Below are 15,874 nucleotides of genomic sequence, written 5' to 3' on the forward strand. Positions count from 1 at the left end.
GCCTTCCCTCTGGAAGTGGATGAGCCCCTTCAGGTGCCCTTAAACCAGAGCGAGTCCTTGGGGTGGCTAAGGTACGACCGGACCATCACCAACTAGGGGGTGGCTAATGGCCTGTCCATTCTTCTCACTTCATGCCCCTAGAAGCATTTGAACCCCGTTTGAAACCCAAAATAAGACAAAGAGAGACAACAGAAAGACAATTAAGTAGTCAAATAAATACTCTTGAGAATTCGCTAAAGAGAATTCTTCTTTTAATGGTTTCAAAAAAGGTGCACATGCAGCCAACGCGTTTCTCCCTGAACAGGGCTTCATCAGGGCGATGTGAGCACCACCCAACGGTGTGGTGGGATGCCGGATGTCACTTCTAAGGCTGTGCTCCACTCCAGGTAATAAAGTTTAGGGTTGGAATAGCAGGTTCAAGTAAGAGCCAAACATAAAAGTCATCGGCAGCGTCACGCTTCAGCGGTCGCATTGAATGGACTCGCATAGAAATCCGTGGCTCCCTTTTGATACCCCCCCCCCCATCTCACTACACCTTGGGTGTGGCAAAGGGTCCACCCACAGCCTACCCTGCCACTGCCCATCTGGGGCCAGAACCCACCCACCCCGTGCCCCTTGCAATGACAGGTGTGGCAGAGGGCCCACGCACAGCCTACCCTGCCACTGGGGCCAGGGTCCATCCACCCGTGCCCACGCGCCCACGCCTCGACCCTGCCACTGTCCACCTGGGCTCAGGGCCCAGCCACCCCTGGCCCCCTGCCATAATGGGAGCACCCAAGGCCCCAGCCCTGCCCCCCTTTGCCTGGGAAAGTCTGAGCGCTCTTCGCCGCTCTGTACAATCTTAAACTCCGGAGCAGCTGAGGTCCCGAGTGCCCCCCACCCATCCACCCATCCACCCTCCCCCGAACTCCCTGGCCCTGGGAGCGGCTGGAGCAGACCAGCCCGGTTCCCCGTCTGCGCCCTCCCGTCTCCTTGCCAACAAAAATAACCACAGACGCAGAGATTACGCGCCCCGCCCGCCCTCGCCTCCGGCAGGCAGCCTTGGGTGTGGTTTTATAAAGTAAAAAAAAATGTAGCCGAACTTGGACGTGAAGGAGAAAGAGGGGGGGCTGGACGAGGAGGGGGGAGAGGAACCTGTGAATGACTCGCTCCCGCCCTCCTCTGCCTGGAGGAGGCCGGCCCGAGTCATTCAGCTTCTCATAAGAGACGGAGGGTGTGGTGGTGTCTTTTTTCCTGTGATATTTGTAGTTTGGGGACCCGCTCGGCGTGCTCGGAGCCGGGAAACGACGAAGCGCGGCGCGAAAAGTTCACTTTGTACCCAGAGGACGAGGGCGGAGGGGCCGCTGCTGCAGGTAAGAGCTGGAATGTACCTGTGTTTATTTATTAATCCCCTCAACACGCATGCACAGATCAACACACACATGTATTCATGGAGAGAGACAGACATGCAGAGAGGAGTTCCGTGCGTGCTGGTTTTGCTGCGCTAAAAAAATGCAGTTTCTTAAATCCGCTGTGTTTCAGAATATTTAAAAAATGAGTGTGAGGGGATAAAAGGCCGTTTAAGTAAGCCTTGGGCTTCTCTGTGCCCGTCTGTTTCCCCAGTACCCCTCTTGCTAGACTCCCGCCTTGACACTGGACCACCCTAGCACCCGGGACCCCTGCGCTTCCTCTGGGCGCTGCACGCATAGAGCTTGATAGATCCCACGCTGCCGATAGATGGCGGCCTCCTGGCCTATCAGTCAGCCCTCACCTGCACTGCACTGTATTGTAGCGCTCTCCTGCCTCGTGGAGAGGCCTCAAGGTGCTTTCTGGTTAGTCGAATAAGTAGCTACTCTGTTGTGTATGTCCACGGGAGGAGGTAGGGTTAAGGTGACAGCTGTAGGCAGACCCTACTGAGGACCTCATCTACCGGTGGCCTTAACTTGGGGGAGGGTGCCCCCCTCCCCCCATGTATTAATAATGTTACTGCACTCGGGAGGTGGATTGAGAATTGAGGAGCAAAGACATTCAGTAAAACATTCTTGAATGTATATGTGTATCTCTTTGTTTCTTTTTTTGGGCGTGTGAATATTTTTTATCTTTTGTTGTGGTATTCAATATCATTTCAATGTTTAAAACGGTGATTATTTTGTTGGACTTTATCTTTTGTTCCTTTTTCTTTTTCTTCTCTTCTCCATCCTCTACTTTATTCTCTTCTAGTTCTTTTTTTCTTATTTCTTCTGCATATTTTATTCATGTTGCCACGTATTTCTATTTTTGGACTGAAATGTTACATTTATTCAATGTTTTGGTTCTTTTTACAAAAGAATGATCAAGTTTGCGAGAAAGAGCCGTTTGGGGCGGGCGGGACATTCTCGGAGCCGCCTCTGTGCGCTCGGGGCCTCCCCGCCTTCCGCAGTCTGCATCCGTGTGTGACGTTCCTGTGATGTAACAAGAGGCCTCACTCAAATGTGCGGGAATCCACCCTTTCCGCTGGGTTGGCACGAGCCTCTTAGTCTCCGCTCTTTTTCGCTCAGCACGGTGACCAGCGCTACTAGGATTATACAATTTTGCAGCTGCATCGTCTTCTGTATAATTATGGATTCCCCGCATTTCCCACATAATTCAGCATCTGCCACATTATCTGCAGATTGTATCCCAACCGAAAACTATTACCAGCTCAGACGGATCAAAAGTTACCAAAACCGCAGTAGCACGTGTTGCTGCGCAGCGGAAGCCCATTGGTGGTTGACTAGTCCCCTTCTGTTGCGTATTGCTCTATTTGGGTGTAAAACTGGTACTAATGGGGGTCAAACATTTACCCATTGTTAAACTGTAAAAATGACAAAATAATGACGTAATACTATCACAAAATTTGCTGCATTACACTGCATAATTTGCCTTTTCATTTCGCATTATTTAGTCGGCCCTGCAGCATAGTTTGGTCCTTAACTTCCGCATAATTCCAGTGCCCTTATCCGTGATTACGGTATGAATGAATGATTGGTTGATGAGAGGCAGAGAGCGCTATGAATCTCATTTCTAGGTGCACGGTTACTCCCTTTAAGTGGGCCAGGCGGGGGAGGCGTGGAAGGGGTGCAGACTACAGCAGGGGGCTCCCACTGAAGGGAGGTGACTACACGAGGGCATAGCGGGGGCCCTGAAGAGGGAGTCGAGGCAGTGGGTAGAGGGGTAACGGCGCACCTGGCGAGAGATGCAGAAAGAATGAAAAAGGGCGTCCCAGGGGGGAGGGGCAGACTGCTGCTCTGCACCACCTTCTCTGCGAGAGACCCACCCCAGGGAGAACTGCACACACACCATAGTCCCCCATTTCTTTTATTCATAGCTTCTTTTGAACCTGTGTACAAAAAAACCTAAACATTTTGGATATTCCAGAATGTAACTTGCAAACTGAATATTTTCTGCAGAGTAACGTGACGGAAGGCGAGGTTAGTCATCTTATGTAAAGCGCCCTGACACGCATTTTACATCGAGTGGGCGCTGTAACGTGACGGAAGGCGAGGTTAGTCCTCTTATGTAAAGCGCTCTGACACGCATTTTACATCGAGTGGGCGCTGTATAAAGCAGCAGATACATGTGATCGAGGGCTGGGATGCTGCCTTCGCCGTAGAGGGCCCACCCTAGCAAGGGCTGCGCGAACATGTACGTGGGCGAGATTCCCAGCAGACTGAGGCCACCCAGGGAGAGCCGCGGCTGTATCAACATGGGATGAGAACCTCAACCGACGGAGGCCCACCCCAGGGAGAGGTGCTCAGACATGAGAGGTCCCCACAGGGCTGAGGGCCACCCCAGGGAGAGATGCTCAGACATGAGAGGTCCCCACAGGGCTGAGGGCCACCCCAGGGAGAGATGCTCAGATATGAGAGGTCCCCACAGGGCTGGGCCACCCCAGGGAGAGATGTTCATACATGTACATGGGAGGGCTCCACCGGGCTGAGGGCCACCGAAGGGAGAGATGCTCATACATGGGAGTGCCCCACCGGGGTGAGGGCCACCCCAGGGAGAGATGCTCATACATGGGAATGTCCCACAGGGCTGAGGGCCACCCAGGGAGAGATATTCATTCATGTACATGGGAGGGCCCCACCGGCCTGAGGGCCGCCCCAGGGAGACATGCACATGTATGAACATGGAAGTGCCCACCAGGCCGTGGCCCACCCCAGAAAGAGATGCACATGTATCAACATAGGGGAGTGACACACCGACCTGAGGACCACCCCAGGGAAAGATGAACATGTATGAACGTGGGAGTGCCCACCAGGCCGTGGCCCACCCTAGGAAAAGATGCACATGTATGAACATGGGAGTGCCCACCAGGCTGAGGCCCACCCCAGGAAGAGATGCACATGTATGAATATGGGAGTGCCCACCAGGCCGTGGCCCACCCCAGGAAGAGATGCACATGTATGAACATGGGAGTGCCCACCAGGCCGTGGCCCACCCTAGGAAGAGATGCACATGTATGAACATGGGAGTGCCCACCAGGCTGAGGCCCACCCCAGGAAGAGATGCACATGTATGAACATGGGAGTGCCCACCAGGCTGAGGGCCACCCCAGGGAGAGATGCACATGTATGAACATGGGAGTGCCCACCAGGCTGAGGGCCACCCCAGGGAGAGGTGCACATGTATGAACATGGGAGTGTCTCAGCAGGCGGGACTCATGCCTGGGAGGCCTATATGTATGTGGACTTGGGAGAGTGGCTTCGCAGGAGAGGCTTGCCCTAGGGCGAGCTCTGCTTGTTTGGGCATGAGGGAGTGCCGCAGTGAGCGGAGGACTGACCCTTGAGGGAGTGCCGCAGGGAGCAGAGGACTGACCCGTGAGGGAGTGCTGCGGTGAGCGGAGGACTGACCCGTGAGGGAGTGCCGCGGTGAGCGGAGGACTGACCCGTGAGGGAGTGCCGCGGTGAGCGGAGGACGAGGACTGACTCGTGAGGGTGTGCCACGGTGAGCGGAGGACTGACCCGTGAGGGAGTGCCGCGGTGAGCGGAGGACTGACCCGTGAGGGAGTGCCGCGGTGAGCGGAGGACGAGGACTGACTCGTGAGGGTGTGCCACGGTGAGCGGAGGACTGACCCGTGAGGGAGTGCCGCGGTGAGCGGAGGACTGACCCAGTGAGGGAGTGCCGCGGGGAGCGGAGGACTGGCCTGTGAGAGAGTGCCGCGGGGAGCGGAGGACTGACCCGTGAGGGAGTGCCGCAGTAAGCGGAGGACGAGGACTGACCCGTGAGGGAGTGCCACGGTGAGCGAAGGACTGACCCATGAGGGAGTGCCATGGTGAGCGAAGGACTGACCCGTGAGGGAGTGCCACGGTGAGCGGAGGACTGACCCATGAGGGAGTGCCGCGGGGAGCGGAGGACTGACCCGTGAGGGAGTGCCGCGGTGAGCGGAGGATTGACCCATGAGGGAGTGCCGCGGTGAGCGGAGGACTGACCCATGAGGGTGTGCCGCGTTGAGCGGAGGACTGACCCGTGAGAGAGTGCCGCGGTGAGCGGAGGACTGACCCATGAGGGAGTACCGCGGGGAGCAGAGGACTGACCCGTGAGGGAGTGCCGCGGTGAGCGGAGGACTGACCCATGAGGGTGTGCCGCGGTGAGCGGAGGACTGACCCGTGAGAGAGTGCCGCGGTGAGCGGAGGACTGACCCGTGAGGGAGTGCCGCGGGGAGCGGAGGACTGACCCGTGAGGGAGTGCCGCGGGGAGCGGAGGATTGACCCATGAGGGAGTGCCGCGGGGAGCGGAGGACTGACCTGTGAGGGAGTGCCGCGGGGAGCGGAGGACTGACCTGTGAGGGAGTGCCGCGGGGAGCGGAGGACTGACCCATGAGGGAGTGCCGCGGGGAGCAGAGGACTGACCCGTGAGGGAGTGCCGCGGTGAGCGGAGGACTGACCCGTGAGGGAATGCCGCGGTGAGCGGAGGACTGATCCATGAGGGAGTGCCACGGTGAGCAGAGGACTGACCCGTGAGGGAGTGCCGCGGTGAGCGGAGGACTGACCCGTGAGGGAATGCCGCGGTGAGCGGAGGACTGACCCATGAGGGAGTGCCACGGTGAGCAGAGGACTGACCCGTGAGGGAGTGCCGCGGTGAGCGGAGGACTGACCCGTGAGGGAGTGCCGCGGTGAGCGGAGGACGAGGACTGACCCGTGAGGGAGTGCCGCGGGGAGCGGAGGACTGACCCGTGAGGGAGTGCCGCGGGGAGCGGAGGACTGACCCGTGAGGGAGTGCCGCGGTGAGCGGAGGACGAGGACTGACCCATGAGGGAGTGCCGCGGGGAGTGGAGGACTGACCTGTGGAGGGAGTGCCGCGATGAGCGGAGGACTGATCCGTGAGGGAGTGCCACGGGGAGCGTAGGACGAGGACTGACTCGTGAGGGAGTGCCACGGTGAGCAGAGGACTGACCTGTGAGGGAGTGCCGCGGTGAGCGGAGGACTGACCCGTGAGGGAGTGCCGCAGTGAGCGGAGGACTGACCCGTGAGGGAGTGCCACGGTGAGCAGAGGACTGACCCGTGAGGGAGTGCCGCGGTGAGCGGAGGACTGACCCGTGAGGGAGTGCCACGGTGAGCGGAGGACGAGGACTGACTCGTGAGAGAGTGCCGTGGGGAGCGGAGGACTGACCCGTGAGGGAGTGCCACGGGGAGCGTAGGACGAGGACTGACTCGTGAGGGAGTGCCGCGGGGAGCGGAGGACGAGGACTGACCCATGAGGGAGTGCCGCGGGGAGTGGAGGACTGACCTGTGGAGGGAGTGCCGCGATGAGCGGAGGACTGACCCACGCTGGACTGAAGATCTTCTTCTTATTCCTTTATTAAGCGCGTGATTACCCAAAGGTGTCCTGGCACTGAAAAGAAAATAAGGTAAAAAGATCCACGTGAATGACTTGAACAGATGTTTTTAGAGTCTTCTGAAACTTTAACCTTATTTTAATGTCTGAGACTTGCTCAGTGGTGAAGCCCCCCGGGCCCCTATGGGACAGTGGCCAGTAAGAAAAGGCCCACCTCAGGAGAAGTGTAGATCCCTGGTCGGTCTCAGCAGCCGACCCCTCTTGGGAGAGCGGAGAGGCTGGCTAGCTGGTGGCCATGAATGACCCAGGAATTAGAAGCTCTCTTTGAGTGGCCCCAACACTGGCGGGTTCACGGCCTACAGACGTCCCCTGCCCAGCCACCACCTCAGGAGAAACATCAAATCCTTAGACTGGATGCACAGAAGTTGAGACCTAGAACTCTCAAAGGAAGTACAAACATGACGAATGTGGGGATCCTGCTGATTCAAGGGGAGCAGAGGCGTGGCACATGCAGCAGAGGCTTGGCACATATAGCAGAGGCGTGGCACGTGCAGCAGAGGTGTGGCACGTGCAGCAGAGGCATGGCGCGTGCAGCAGGGGCGTGGCACGTGCAGCAGAGGCGTGGCACGTGCAGCAGAGGCGTGGCACGTGCAGCAGAGGTGTGGCACGTGCAGCAGAGGCATGGCGCGTGCAGCAGGGGCGTGGCACGTGCAGCAGAGGCGTGGCACGTGCAGCAGAGGCGTGGCACGTGCAGCAGAGGCGTGGCACGTTCAGCAGAAGCGTGGCACGTGCAGCAGAGCCGTGGCACGTGCAGCAGAGGCGTGGCACATGCAGCTGAGGTGTGGCACGTGCAGCAGGGGCGTGCACATGCAGCAGGGGTGTGGCGCATACAGCAGAGGTTTGGCACATGCAGCAGAGGCGTGGCACATGCAGCTGAGGCGTGGCACGTGCAGCAGGGGCGTGCACATGCAGCAGGGGTGTGGCGCATACAGCAGAGGTTTGGCACATGCAGCAGAGGTTTGGCACATGCAACAGAGGCGTGGCAGATGCAGCAGAGGCATGGCACGTGCAGCAGAGGCGTGGCACGTGCAGCAGAGGCGTGGCACGTGCAGCAGAGGCGTGGCACGTGCAGCAGGGATGTGGCGCATACAGCAGAGAAGTGGAACATGTAGAAGAGGAGTGGCACATGCAGCAGAGTTTTGGCACATGCAGCAGAGGCGTGGTACGTACAGCAGAGTCATGGCACATGCAGCAGATGCGTGGCACGTGCAGCAGAAGCGTGGCATATGCAGCAGAAGCGTGGCACGTGCAGCAGAATTTTGGCACGTGCAGTAGAGTCGTGGCCCATACAGCAGAGACGTGGCACATGCAGCAGAGGTGTGGCGCATGCAGCAGAGGCTTGGCACATATAGTAGAGACGTGGAACATGCAGCAGAAGCGTGGCACTTGCAGCAGAGGCGTTGCAGGTGCCGCAGAGGCGTGGCAGGTGCCGCAGAGGCATGGCAGGTGCAGCAGAGGCGTGGCACGTGCCGCAGAGGGGTGGCACATGCAGCAGAGGCGTGGAATGTGCAGAAGAGGAGTGGAACATGCAGGAGAGTTTTGGCACATGCAGCAGAGGCGTGGCACGTACAGCAGAGTTTTGGCACAAGCAGCAGAGGCGTGGCACGTACAGCAGAGTCGTGGCACATATAGAAGAGGTGTGGCACATACAGGCACGCTGAGACAGAACTTCTCTCTTTTTGTGCTTGAACCAGGATGTGCTGGTTGCAGGAAGGAGGCCAGCAGCTCTGTGTCCACGTCCCAACTGGTTAGTACATATCTCCTGCAGCTGGCTATATGTTCTGCCAGAAGTGACATAGAAACATGCTTGGGGCCTCTGCTGTGCTTATTTTGAGCCAGTGCTTTCTGGTGCTCGGCACCGGCACTCAATTCTTAGCACCAGCACTTGTGACAGTCTCAGCCAAATTTGGGTATGAGCACAGCTGTTTATGAATTTAACATACATTAATAATTACTGCTACGTGCCACCCAAGCCATCCTTATAGCTTTGGGGTCCTGGAACAGTCTGAATTGTCTCTTGTAGGAGTGCGATGGTTGGTAGTTGTGTTGGCACAGTCATTGGCAGCGCTGGCAGGGGCAATGGACGGTGCCCTGCTGCTGACGGCCCCGGCACTTATTGTTTTACAAATTAACCACTGGGCCTCTGCTCCCCAAGACACTGGGGTGTGCTTGGGTTTGCAGTGTTATTGAGAGATGTCCGGGCCGAGCTCCCACGCCTGGATTCAAGCTGCGACCAGGGTCCCTATACGAGAGGCAGGTGAACGCGTCCCCTCCCGGTGGCCAGGGCCGAGCTCCCACGCCTGGATTCAAGCTGCGACCAGGGTCCCTATACGAGAGGCAGGTGAACACGTCCCCTCCCGGTGGCCAGGCCCGAGCTCCCACGCCTGGATCCAAGCTACGACCAGGGGCCCTATACAAAAGGCAGGTGAACGCGTCCCCTCCGGGTGGCCAGGGCCGAGCTCCCACGCCTGGATTCAAGCTGCGACCAGGGTCCCTATACGAGAGGCAGGTGAACGCGTCCCCTCCTGCTGGTCAGGGCCGAGCTCCCACGCCTGGATTCAAGCTGCGGCCAGGGTCCCTATACAAGAGGCAGGTGAACGCGTCCCCTCCGGATGGCCAGGGCCGACCTGGATTCAAGCTGCGACCAGGGTCCCTATCCAAGAGGCAGGTGAACACGTCCCCTCCTGCTGGTCAGGGCCGAGCTCCCAAGCCTGGATTCAAGCTGCGACCAGGGTCCCTATACAAGAGGCAGGTGAACGCGTCCCCTCCGGGTGGCCAGGGCCGAGCTCCCACGCCTGGATTCAAGCTGCGACCAGGGTCCCTATACGAGAGGCAGGTGAAGGCGTCCCCTCCTGCTGGTCAGGGCCGAGCTCCCACGCCTGGATCCAAGCTACGACCAGGGGCCCTATACAAAAGGCAGGTGAACGCGTCCCCTCCGGGTGGCCAGGGCCGAGCTCCCACGCCTGGATTCAAGCTGCGACCAGGGTCCTTATAAAAGAGGCAGGTGAACGCGTCCCCTCCTGCTGACCAGGGCCGAGCTCCCACGCCTGGATCCAAGCTGCGACCAGGGTCCCTATACGAGAGGCAGGTGAACGCGTCCCCTCCCGGTGGCCAGGGCCGAGCTCCCACGCCTGGATTCAAGCTGCGACCAGGGTCCCTATCCAAGAGGCAGGTGAACGCGTCCCCTCCCGGTGGCCAGGGCCGAGCTCCCACGCCTGGATTCAAGCTGCGACCAGGGTCCCTATACGAGAGGCAGGTGAACACGTCCCCTCCCGGTGGCCAGGCCCGAGCTCCCACGCCTGGATTCAAGCTGCGACCAGGGTCCCTATACAAGAGGCAGGTGAACACGTCCCCTCCCGGTGGCCAGGCCCGAGCTCCCACGCCTGGATTCAAGCTGCGACCAGGGTCCCTATACGAGAGGCAGGTGAACGCGTCCCCTCCCGGTGGCCAGGGCCGAGCTCCCACGCCTGGATTCAAGCTGCGACCAGGGTCCCTATACGAGAGGCAGGTGAACGCGTCCCCTCCCGGTGGTCCGGGCAGGGGTGCGGCCTGAAGCCCTGCGTCGCAGGCGCTCTCCGGGTGCCCGAATGTCCCGAGTTCTGATGTTGATGGGATGTTGGTCCAGATCCTGAGAGTGCAGCCAGAGAGGGCCTTTCTTCATGTCCAGCCTGCTGAGGGCCCCTCTCCTGGGGGTGGGGGCGCGCTGGAAGACTGCAGAGGAGGGTTTTAAATCCAGGGGTGTCTTGTAGACGAGGCTAGGGCTTAGGGTCGATATAAAACATTGCATTGCCCACAGCTTATTTTAACTTGCATTTATTTTTCATTTAAAGTGTGTGCGTTATTTTGTAAACTAAATAGTTCACAGATTATTGTCTTCTTTTATCCGTACCTTTGACCCCGCCCTCGGTGCATTCAGGATGACAGCTCCAGTATTGTGTTTTTTAATTGCACTTTGACTGCTGCTGTGTCTTCGTATGATGCTGGCATCCCCTGGGGTGTGCCGGCACAGTGCAGGCTTTGATCTTGGGGGAGGGGGCTCTGGGCTAGGGCCAGCATGACGCATTTCCTCCTCTCCCAACTGTAAGTCCCTTTTCGCCTCTCACCACTTCCCTGCGTGCAAAGCACACATTTGAATGAAGTCCTTTTTTTGGAGCGGTGCCCGGGCAGACGCCCCATCTTGCTCCGCCCTTGGCGTGCCCGCGGCGCTCCTACTCGAGGGCCGGCTTGGCTGGCATAGGCCCCAGCAGGAGGAGCCGGGGATTACTGGCCCCAGACGCCCTGTCTGCGCAGGTGGCCCCACCCAGGCCGTCCCCGCCCTGCGCACCAACCAACCACGGGCAAAAGCGCGCTCTTCCAGAGTTATTTTCCACAGTTGTGTGCCTGAGTCGGGTGGGACGGTGGCTTGTGGTGTTCACCGTCGCCGTGCACCGTGTGCACAGTTCTCGTCCCCCACTTACTTCCCTAACCACCCGGCGGAGCCGCCAGGAGCCATGGACGGCGTCTTCGACCACCCCAGATGGATTCTTGGGAAAGACGACGAAGGTCTTGGAAGAACTCTCCAGACGCGTCTAGAAGCGGCCTTCTGGGACTTGGACCGGGGCAGGCCTGGAGCGGGCTTGAAGACGCCGTTCAGGTGCAGTTTTTGCTTCGTCAGTGCACGTTTATAACTGAGCACGTGACACCATCGCGGTTCTTTTTTAATGTATTTGTCTTTCTTTGGGTTTTAAAGTGACCCTCGAGGGCTCCTCTCTTCAGAGATTGGTAGAGAGAGGGGGTTTTGGTACAAATTGCCCACTTAGTAGAAAGTGACGCAGAGTTTAATGTTTCGGGGCAGATTTACCAGACCCTTGCGTCACTTTTAACATGGGAAAAGTGACGCAAAAGTGGCGCAAGGAGCTTGCCAATCTGCCCCTTCCTTTGGTGGAAACGCCGGAAAATTGGTGTTTTGTGTGCGTAAAGGACCTGGAATGGGTGTGTGTGTGGAGGGGGGGCGGAGCTTGGGCCTCACACAGCAGAAGGCAGTCTGCTGGTACCACGAGTGAGGCCTGACTGAGGATGACGCATGTGGAGGCCCTGCTGGTGGCCCCTTGGCTTCTCTGGTCCAGGGTTCAGGGTCAGATGCCATCTTTAGGGGAAGATAGAGCCAATGAGAGAGAATTTAACGCCTCTGCCAATCGAGGCGCACGAAGGTGGCGCGAGAAGTGCATTCTAATGTGGGACGCTCGAGGCCTACCACCCTAACCTTTAGCCAGGCCCACAGTATAAGTCCATTAAAGCGCCTACACGCAACTCAATTTCTAGTATGCGCTATGAAAAACTCGTTTCACTTAGCAGCCGTTGGCTCGGGGTTACTGATTCGAGCCTGGCATCATCTCGGTGAAAGACTGTAAGGTGGAGGCACGGGAAGCTGCATAAGGGGGCTGCACACCCCCCCCCCCCCCCCCCCCACGGAGATCTGTGTGTCACGTGTCTGAGGCCCGGCGAGGCCCACTCCGCCTTTCATCCGTGCGGCGGCCACATAATGAGGAACCGTGCCTTGGGTGATAAACTCCGATGTTTAAAATTAAATATAGTGGTAATAATATTAATTCTGATTAAAAATTGCTCCAGTGGATAAAAGAGATTTAAGTGCAGCTTGGGCGTGGAGTAGGTAGTCGGTGATGTAAGCCTCGGGTGAGCCCGCACCACCCACACGTCTTTATAGCCTCGGGTGAGCCCGCACCACCCACAGGTCTTTATAGCCTCGGGTGAGCCCGCACCACCCACAGGTCTTTATAGCCTCCAGTGAGCCCGCACCACCCACAGGTCTTTATAGCCTCAGGTGAGCCCGCACCACCCACAGGTCTTTATAGCCTCAGGTGAGCCCGCACCACCCACAGGTCTTTATAGCCTCGGGTGAGCCCGCACCACCCACAGGTCTTTATAGCCTCGGGTGAGCCCGCACCACCCACAGGTCTTTATAGCCTCGGGTGAGCCCGCACCACCCACAGGTCTTTATAGCCTCGGGTGAGCCCGCACCACCCACAGGTCTTTATAGCCTCGGGTGAGCCCGCACCACCCACAGGTCTTTATAGCCTCGGGTGAGCCCACACCACCCACCGGTCTTTATAGCCTCAGGTGAGCCCGCACCACCCACCGGTCTTTATAGCCTCAGGTGAGCCCGCACCACCCACCGGTCTTTATAGCCTCGGGTGAGCCCGCACCACCCACAGGTCTTTATAGCCTCGGGTGAGCCCGCACCACCCACAGGTCTTTATAGCCTCGGGTGAGCCCGCACCACCCACAGGTCTTTATAGCCTCAGGTGAGCCCGCACCACCCACAGGTCTTTATAGCCTCGGGTGAGCCCGCACCACCCACAGGTCTTTATAGCCTCCAGTGAGCCCGCACCACCCACAGGTCTTTATAGCCTCAGGGGAGCCCGCACCACCCACAGGTCTTTATAGCCTCAGGGGAGCCCGCACCACCCACAGGTCTTTATAGCCTCGGGTGAGCCCGCACCACCCACAGGTCTTTATAGCTTCAGGTGAGCCCGCACCACCCACCGGTCTTTATAGCCTCAGGGGAGCCCGCACCACCCACAGGTCTTTATAGCTTCAGGTGAGCCCGCACCACCCACAGGTCTTTATAGCCTCCAGTGAGCCCGCACCACCCACAGGTCTTTATAGCCTCAGGGGAGCCCGCACCACCCACAGGTCTTTATAGCCTCGGGTGAGCCGCACCACCCACAGGTCTTTATAGCCTCGGGTGAGCCCGCACCACCCACAGGTCTTTATAGCCTCGGGTGAGCCCGCACCACCCACAGGTCTTTATAGCCTCGGGTGAGCCCGCACCACCCACAGGTCTTTATAGCCTCAGGGGAGCCCGCACCACCCACAGGTCTTTATAGCCTCAGGTGAGCCCGCACCACCCACAGGTCTTTATAGCCTCGGGTGAGCCCGCACCACCCACAGGTCTTATAGCCTCGGGTGAGCCCGCACCACCCACAGGTCTTTATAGCCTCAGGGGAGCCCGCACCACCCACCGGTCTTTATAGCCTCAGGGGAGCCCGCACCACCCACAGGTCTTTATAGCTTCAGGTGAGCCCGCACCACCCACTGGTCTTTATAGCCTCGGGTGAGCCTGCACCACCCACAGGTCTTTATAGCCTCAGGGGAGCCCGCACCACCCACAGGTCTTTATAGCCTCAGGTGAGCCCGCACCACCCACAGGTCTTTATAGCCTCGGGTGAGCCCGCACCACCCACAGGTCTTTATCCGGTCCGGGTTTGCAGTGAACACGTCATAAGCGCACAGACCGTTGAGTAAAATACTTTACGTTTGTTATGTTGTGGTGATTTATAAAGCGCTTATTCTGCCACCGCGGTGCTTCAATTATAAACGGTTCTTATCAAACACGTCTCCTTGGAAGGATGAAAGGCTTGCCAGCCCGAAAGACTTTGCATCTGCGCCCTTAAGACCGTTTTTAACCCACTGAGTTGTCTTGCCGCCTAACACACTATGGTCCGACCGGCTGCGTGCAGATGGCCGCTTTATCCTCGTTAAAAATAATGAGGTGGGCTGTAGGGTTATGCGCGCACATGTGGGATTTATGGGCCGGGCCTGCACGGTATCAACCAGGGAGGAAGGCTGGGCCCAAAAACCGAGACAGGAAATGGTTGAAGCTTTCCAGCCTGGGGCGACACGTGTGAATCGGGGTCCCCATAAAAACTGGGTAACAGGGCTCTTAAGGCGAGGCGGGGCTAGCGTAGCCTGAGAGCGGCAGTTTGTGGAGAGGGGGTGCAGTGTGCCTCTCTGGGGATGGGAAACCAAAAACATGTTTTGTTGTGTAGTCCATGTGACATGAAACAATTTGAATTTGAACCAGAGAATAGAGGAAACCAATTGTGACACTTGCACACATTTAAAAAAAATGAGTATGTAGCTCTTGCTTAGAAATTGTGCTTTTGTTATAGATTTAAGTAAAGCTTGTTCTGTAACTATACCCTTTCCACGCCAAAAAAACCAACGCTGTTTCCTCTTCTTACATTTTCAGTCCGACAGAGCGCAAAGATGAACTATGCCCCAAACTCGGCCGCATGTTCCGCATGTGGCGAATGGCCTTTCTGAAGCAGAAATAGTGCCCCCGGGGTGGTTACATTAAGTGGGTTTGCCCACTTCCTGCATGGTTCAAACTCTTATGGAACGTCACGTTTACCTCCTGACCGTGCCACTGGAATTATGCGGCACAGGAGGAACCTATGCAGCAGGTGGCTAAACTATTCGAGCAACAGGCGGATTATGCTGCTTCATGCGGCGCGTTGTGTGGTAGATTCGCTTCGCTGTGTTGCTGTGTTCTTGCTCGTAACCCTCCCTGCCTGGGCTCGTTCCGCGCGCACCTTTAGTATCAGTTTAACACCCAAATGCAGCAATAAGCAAAGCAAAGGATTCCCGTCAACTCCTGGTAGGAGCGTTCCTTGTGCGGCAACAACCTTTGTCACATTTTATGTAATTTTTGGTCCGTTTGAGCGTTTTCGTTAAAATCTGTGCAGCAGGTGATGTATTATGGGGTGAACTCCGCAAATCCATAATTATGCGGAAAATACCGAGGCCCAAAGTTATAGCCGCCGTCTAATCTTTAGTTCTCCGAGCCCAGGTCTCCCTCCTCACAGCTCTTGCTCCACAGCCTCCACTGGAGCTGGAGTGCAGTGCAGCAGCCGGCAAGACCTGAGGGTCTGCAGTGTGAGGCGGCAGCCGGCACAGACCTTGTCGTGTCCACTCAGTCGCATGCAGCCGGCACAGACCTGAGGGTCTGCAGTGTGAGGCGGCAGCCGGCACAGACCTGAGGGTCTGCAGTGTGACGGGCCGCTGGCACACACGGGTACGCGCAGAGGGCAGTAGTCTGTAGTACGACGCAGGAGCAGGCACATACTGTAGGCGCAGAGGGCGTGCCTGTGTGCGTGTAGTGTGGCGCGGCAGCGGGCGCAGACTGTAGGCCCGAGGGTCTGGTGGTGTACACCAGCAGGCACACACGGGTAGGCACAGAGGGCAGGCCTGGGGG

General features: G+C 57.9%; 1 long non-coding RNA gene across 1 annotated transcript in view; it reads left to right on the forward strand.

The window, feature by feature from the left end:
- Positions 1-1,220: 1,220 nt before the first annotated feature.
- The window catches only part of LOC146835368 (uncharacterized), a 108,479-nt gene continuing 93,825 nt past the window's right edge, over positions 1,221-15,874 (forward strand). Inside the window, exon 1 of the long non-coding RNA XR_014960725.1 lies at positions 1,221-1,352. This is a non-coding gene — a long non-coding RNA (uncharacterized LOC146835368). The remainder of the gene's footprint in view (positions 1,353-15,874) is intronic.

The sequence above is a fragment of the Triturus cristatus genome, chromosome 4_2 (assembly GCF_964204655.1).
Source record: "Triturus cristatus chromosome 4_2, aTriCri1.1, whole genome shotgun sequence".
NCBI classification, from domain to species: domain Eukaryota; kingdom Metazoa; phylum Chordata; class Amphibia; order Caudata; family Salamandridae; genus Triturus; species Triturus cristatus.